The sequence below is a fragment of the Mercenaria mercenaria genome, unplaced genomic scaffold (assembly GCF_021730395.1).
Source record: "Mercenaria mercenaria strain notata unplaced genomic scaffold, MADL_Memer_1 contig_1906, whole genome shotgun sequence".
NCBI lineage: Eukaryota > Metazoa > Mollusca > Bivalvia > Venerida > Veneridae > Mercenaria > Mercenaria mercenaria.
In genome coordinates, this window is record NW_026459923.1 from 38,586 (window position 1) to 46,302 (window position 7,717).

The window sequence follows — 7,717 nt, forward strand, 5'->3', positions numbered from 1 at the left end:
AGATGAAAGTGAATTTAAAAAACAAAAGTTTTGTCATATCTGTGAAAAGAATATAAGGAAAAAAGAAATCCTGTCCGGGATCATTGTCATATAACAGGAAAATTCAGAGGAAGTGCTCACTCAGAATGTTATATTAATTTTAAACTAACACATAAAATTCCTGTTATTTTTCATAATTTAAGAGGTTATGACGGTCATTTTATTATGCAACAAATAGGGAATTCAAAAAAGAAATTAATTGTTATTCCTAACAATATGGAAAGATATATGGCATTTATGATTTCTGACTTGGGCTTTATTGATTCATTCCAATTTATGTCTCAAACATTGGATAACCTAGTAAAAAATATTCCAGAATTTAAATACTTAATTCAAGAATTTAATTGTGAAAGCATTAAATTTATTTAAAAACAAAAGGTGTTTTCCCTATGATTACATGGGTTCATTTAAAAAAATTTAAAAAAAACAGAATTACCTTCTAAAGAAGAGTTTTATTCAATTTTAAATGAAACTAATATTTCTGATAATGAATATGAACATGCTAAAAATATTTGGAATAAATTTAAAATTAAAACAATGGGAGAATATCATGATCTATATTTAAAAAAATGACGTATTACTTTTAGCTGATGTATTCGAAAATTTTAGAAAACTATGTTTAGAGTACTACAAATTAGATCCTTGTCATTTTTTTTAGTAGTCCTGGTTTTAGCTTGGGATGCAATGTTAAAAAAAGACTGGAATTAAGTTAGATTTAAAAACTGATATTGATATGTATCTTTTTATTGAAAAGGGGACTGGAGGAGGAATAAATTATATTTCAAACAGATACAGTAAAGCAAACAATAAATATATGAAAGATTTAATCCAAAGAAGAAAGCAAATACAATATGTACCTTGACGCCAATAACCTTACGGTTGGGCTATGTGTCAACCTTTACCCTCTGGAACCTTTAAATTTATATCCGAAAAAAAAATTTAAGAAAAATTTAAATTGCAAAAGGTAAAACTAACTTTATAGTTGAAGTGAAACTTGAATATCCGAAAGAATTACATAAACCCACAATGATTAACCTTTAGCTCCTGAAAAAATTATTATACCAGTCAATGGCTTTCTGATTTTAGTAAAATATTAAAAACAGAATTTGAAATAGGAAAAAGTAATGTAAAGTGTTGGTTTCCAACTTTAATGAAAAAACAAAATTATGTAGTTCATTATAAAAAAACTTGAACTATATACACAATTAGGGTTAAAAGTATCAAAAATACATAAAATATTAACTTTTGACGAAAGTTTCCCTTTGGGTTAAAAAAGTATATTGTTTTAATACTCAAAAAAAATCTAAAGCAAAAAATTCTTTGAAAAGGGCTTTTTTAAGTTATGACAACTCTGTATTCGGTAAGACGATGGAGAATTTACGTAAGAGGGGTTTAAAATTAAATTAACACATGATGAAAATATTTTTTTTAAAATACATAGCCAAACTTCATTTGTTAGTTCAACGATGTTTAACCCCTAACCTTTTTGGGATTCATAGAATAAAAGAAAGTTTGTGTTTTAAACAGACCTTGTTATGTTGGAATGTGCATTCTAGATTTATCAAAATATTTAATGTATGATTTTCATTATAATTATATTAAGGAAAAGTACGAGGGTAATTTTTAAATTATTGTTTACTGACACTGATTCATTATGTTATGAAATAAAAACCAAAGATGCGTATAAAGACTTTTATAAGGACAAAGATTTATTTGATAATAGTGATTATAACCCAAATTCAGAATTTATTTTGATAATAATAAAAAAGTAATTGGAAAAATTTAAAGATGAAGTGCTGGTGTAGTAATTGTTGAATTTTGTGGATTAAGAAGTAAAATGTATTCTTAAATTTTTTAGAAACGAAGTAAATGTTAAAAATGTAAAGGGGTTAAAAAACTTGTTGTTAAGAAAACAATAGTTCATAAAAATTTAAAGATACTTTGTTTAATTCAACCCAAAGTAATCACACCTTTAAAGTTATTCGTTCTGATAAACACAATCTTTCCAGTTATGTTATAAATAAAACATCTTTATCATGTTATGGGCGATAAAAGATTATTCTTGAATGGGATTGATACATTAGCTTATTCTTAAATTAATCTTAAATTAACCCTTAAATTATAGAACCATAAATTTTTTTTAAATGAATATTCATTTCGTTTAAAAAATTAATATAAATTACATTCATTTATTTTAAATTCATTTGCATAATTAATAGAAAAAGATTCATTTTTTCTGTTATTTTTTGCATTGTAACTTTGAAGAATTACATTTTCTTTATTTTTAGTTGTAATTTAGCTTCTCCCTTATCTAATTTAATTGCTCAACAAGAATATTAAAATGCAATTAAAATTAAAATTTTTACATTATTACCTTTTGAACTAAACCAGGACTAGCATTTACGTTTTCCCCTTGAAATAATCCACCCTTTGGTATTTTGAGTATAAACATGTTAAAAACAATGGAGGTTTTCTTATTTAATTGCCTTTCATTTTTTTCTATTTTATTTACTTTTTAATTTAATTATTGAATATTCCCATTATATTTAATTATTCCAGTTAAATTTCAGTTAAATTAAATGTCCTTTTTTATTAAAATAATTCATAATAGTTTGTTCATTTACTCTTTGATTATTAATTTTTTTTATTTTATACAATAAATCATACAACGGTACTTTATCTTGTAACATTTTTAATGAAAAATAAACAATAATATCCACAAAGCATACTTGTTTTGTCTTGATATTGAACATTGTTGTATTTTACATTTGGTATATACTTAATTACTTCTTTTGGTGGAGGAAGTCCAAATGGATCAAAGTACAAAGCACTTTTCAGAAAACCTCTGGTTTTATCGAAATACATATTATTTAAGTAACAAACCCAATGTGTTCCAGGACCAACAGAGTCGTCCAAATTTATAATTCCACATTCAACCTTTTCTTTTAATTTTAGTAAATTATTTCTACTAAACACACCCCTAAAGTTTTTAATTTTTTAAATTGTTTTACCCCTTTTCAATTTCAAAGTTAGATATTGGGTTTTTTATAAATTTTATTTTTTTTTTACTATAGGAAATTCGCTGTAAAGGGCTCCGTTGAGAACAATCTGTAATTTCCCTTTTCCCCCTTAACAAAGATGTAATCAAAGGTATTCCTAGACTAGCAGCCAACATACCTAAAAACCCACCGTCTTGTTTTTGTTTTTGTGTTAATTTAATCACTCCAAGATCCTACTAATTGCTTTCTTTGATTAGGGTAAGTTTTGGGGATATCATATTTCTCTTATCATTAGCTACGAAATCATACCCTTTCCAAGTATTTTACTAACACCGTACTGGCCAGTCCAGAAAGGGCTCCAATGCCCAGAGGGGGTAATATTTTTGGAGCTATTTTTGCTGCCATTGGAAGAATTGTTTTTCCTAACAAACCAGCTAAAGCTCCTAAAAATCCACCAAATTTTGACCTTGACTGGACATTTGTTCTTTGAAATTGTAATTTCTAATCCCTTCTTTTTTGCAACAGCTTTTTTAAAATTTTATTAATTTGTGTTTTGTTAAAAAAGTAAAGGGAAGTTTCCACGTAATTGTTCATGTTTTAATCTAAAATTTTTATGGAGTTTTGTTGTTGTAGGCTCGGGCTAAATTTTTCTTTTTTCCATCTGTAAGGTTAACTTTTATATTCAATATAATTTGATGACATTAATATACTTTATATTTATTTTAATTTATATTTATTTATTTAAACAATAACAAGTTCATTTCAATAGTATTTATTTCAACTGTTTCCTCATACAATACAAATTTCGTAAACACGGGCATGTGCTGCCGGCCGAAAAATTTAATTTAGCTGTTAATGTAATCTGCTTAGGATCTTCTGTAGTTACTTCCTTTTTATATTTTAAGTTAAAATGAACAAATCCATACAAACTTGAAAATTAAATCTATTTAAAAGACTTCCGGTAGTCTTATTATTTTGTTTATAATAATAATTTAAATTTCATCATCATAATTCTTGATATACTTGTGTATTCTTTTCGGATAAAAAACACCATTACCAACTTCAAGACGACAAGAGCTCAAATACAAGTATTATCAGCTGCTGCATCAACTTTAAATGTTTTTAATAAAAGTGGATTCTGTCTTTGTGCATTACTTTTTTCAGGTCGTTGTAAATAAACAAATACATGTTGTGGTTTTATTTACACCAGCTGTTATTCTAAAAGTTATGTCCGTCTGTCGTTTTATCAGTTGATTGCGTCATCATTTCCCTAAGGTATGACCATCTTGTTTTTTAAAACTTTCCGTAGTAATTAGATCAAACCCAAATTCATTAAAAACCCAACGTGGAACCACAAAATTAATTTAGTTACAATTACTCTACCGCAGCAGCAGCATTAGCTCTAAAAATTAATTCATCATCATCTGTCAGCTGCAGTGTTTATTTGAATTTGACTTTGGAGGTAAAAAATTAGTTTCTAAACCCTGAAAAAATGAATAATTTTAATAATGGAATTTTAGCATTACTTCTTTTCCACCTTTGGGGTAATTCTTTTCTAAATTGAAACCTGAATTATCAGCAGTAGCAGCGTATCAGTATTATCTAAATAGATAAATTCATTTGTTCCAGTTGATTTTGCATAATCCTCAGACAATTCAACTAAATTTTTTACATTTATTACTTTGTATAAATTATTACAATCATAAACAATTTTTCCATTTTGTTTAACCACTAATTGATCAATTAATGAAGCTGCATTATTAATTAGAGCAATTTGGTCATCATCATAATTATTACCATCAGCAAGCTTATTTATTTTAAAACTTACTTCAAAATAACCATTAAACCAATCAAAATATGAACTTCTATCATTAATTGTAAAGTGATATCCGTTTTTTTGTTGCTTAACATTATTTCCCAAAAAGAAAATTAAAGCTGTATCTAATTGAATAGGGGTTAATTCAATCTTTCACAATATTCTTTTGTTCTAAACATGTAATATTATATATTTTTTTTATTTTTTTTTATTCTAGTTTTTATTTGTTTTTATTTATTTTTATTAAAGTTAAAAAATTTATTTTTTATAAATTAATCTGTTAATACGTTTTTGTTGAGCTGAAGTTCCAGCACGAGCTAAAGTCCCAGATCCTGACAATAATCTATTTAATCTTATATTAATATCCTCCTCCTCCTTACTATTTTTACTATTATTCTTTTCTTGTAATTCCTTAGCAATTAAATTACCAACTGCCGGAGCAGGTTTCTTTTTAAGTTTTTCAATAATTTTATTAGCAGCTAAATTTCCAACTTCTGTTCCAACCTTTTTGTTCCTTTTCTAACGCACTTTTCCTGCTGTTTCCAAAGCTTTTTTTCCAGCTGTGCTAATTGAAGATCGGCTGAAATTGAAAGCAATTTTTTTAAAGTGTCAAAGATACCTGTCCCCTGTATGATTTCTTTTCCTGTGTGAGCATCAACATAAATAAAAATTCCTTTATTTTTGTCATAAACTTTCTTGTACATTATATAAAACTAAAATTTTTTTAATTTCAAATTTCTTTTAAAATTAGTGTAAAACTTGTTTTAACTCATTTAAAATTAATTATTCTACCAAATACATCTGTAATATATATTCTTAAATTTAATTTTTAATATATTATTAATTTCAGAATATCCAACTCTTGTGGTTCTTTTGTAAATGGATAAGCTCTTGTTAAATCTGCAGTACTTAAAGCATAGAATAATATCCTGAAATTACCATCAACAAGTGAATATCAATAAGATCACAATGAATGTAAAAAGTATCCCCAGAGTTATTATATTTGGTGTTTTAGTTCCCCATTCAGTTTTGTCTAATTTTTTTTTTCTCAAATCCAAGCAATGTATGAAAATTTGATATTTCCAAATCCAACTTAAATTTTTCTGTAATTGAAATCAAAATCTTAAAACTACTTAAATCAAAAATTCCAAACTTATTGGAGCAATTTTGATTTATCAAATTCATAATCATCATTACTTATTAATGTTTCCCTTATGTAATTATTAATATCATGTAACTGTAAGAACCTTTGTAAATATGATATCTTTCCAATCCTTACCATTATGATAACGAATTCTTTTAATTGTCATATTCATCACTAATATTATGCCCAAAAATAGGTCATAGTGTTAATACTATCCAAACCAACAACGTAAGTTTTATTTTTATCTAAAAAATTTAAAAAACGACTAAATCTGATTGTAAAATCACTCGGAGTATTTTTATTATCTTTTTAAATGTTTCGAACTTAATACCCATTTTTTGTTCCATTTATATAATTAAATTTAAAAATATCTTTTTAATTTAAAAAAATAAATTCAAGAAAAATAATTTTTATAACTTTTTCATGTTGTTCTGGTAACAATGTTTCATTTTTATAGTTCATCAATTATTTAAAAACCTCATTTTTTAGTTCTTCATTATTATTTCCGCATTAATTGAACCACAAATTACTCCAAGTCATTAACCAATTCTTTTGGATTACTGGACAAAACGCCATAACCTTGTCCCCTAATTACTTTTTTAAATTTCATAGATCTTTATTGATAGGTAATCCTGACTTTTCTGTTAATTTTTTTAAATATTTTTTTGAATGAATTGAATGCTTTTTCTTATTGTTATATCTTTTATTAATCAAATCAACAAATCATTATCTACTTTAGTGTTAATTACTTCTTTCCAGTTTTCTTCCTTAGCAATTAATTTATTTTGACCATAAAGTTTATTTAAGTTAATAATTAAATTACCATATTGTCCATTGGTAAAACTTTATATGGGTTATGATATCTTATTCCTTTTCCCTTATTCCTTACATACTTTTTTCCTTGATCAAGAATATCAATGATTACGTCTCTATATTTTTTATAATTATCCGACTTAAGCTATAATTGCTTCCTGTTGCTTCAGATCAAGATCTGTGGGATTTTTCATTCTAGTTATTGCACCAGATTCATTACCCAATTTTTTTATTTTCTTTGATACCTTTTCTATAATATCCTCTACTTCTTTCCTAGTCATTTTTTCATCAGGATTTTCAGATTTGCTGTGAAAAAAATTAAACACTTCTTGTGGCGTATAATATTGTTTTTCATCTAAAAGACCTAAATCAATTTCTTTATTAAAATCAACTGTAAATTTTTTTGATCTTGCTCCCAATTCTTCTTCTGATTCTTCAGTTGTATCATCAGTGTCTTCAAACACATCATCTTCATCATCCAAACCCATATGATCTTTCGGCGGTATTAATCGCCCTTGGTTCTCGGAATAGCTCTTCCAAACCCAGTATACTTCCGGCGGTAAAGGTTGTAATGGTTGTTGTAGTCCCGGAGGTGGTTGTTCTTCCGTTATCTCTGCCAATTTTTGGGTTTTTGTTCTACTTCTTTTATTTATCAACAAAACTTTTTGGAAGTAACGCTAATTGCTCCTTAATTCCAGGGAAATGCTTTTAACTGACTTGATAATTGTTCTTTTTGACTTTCTATTTTTTCAGTAATTGGCTTAAAATTCAGTATACATAAACCCGATTTGTAGCTTTTCTTATTTTTTCTCTCATTATTTCTTCTCTAAGATTTCTCATCTTTGCCCGACAATTTTTTTTTATTCTTATTTCATTAAGTTTTGATTGCATTTATATATAAAAGTA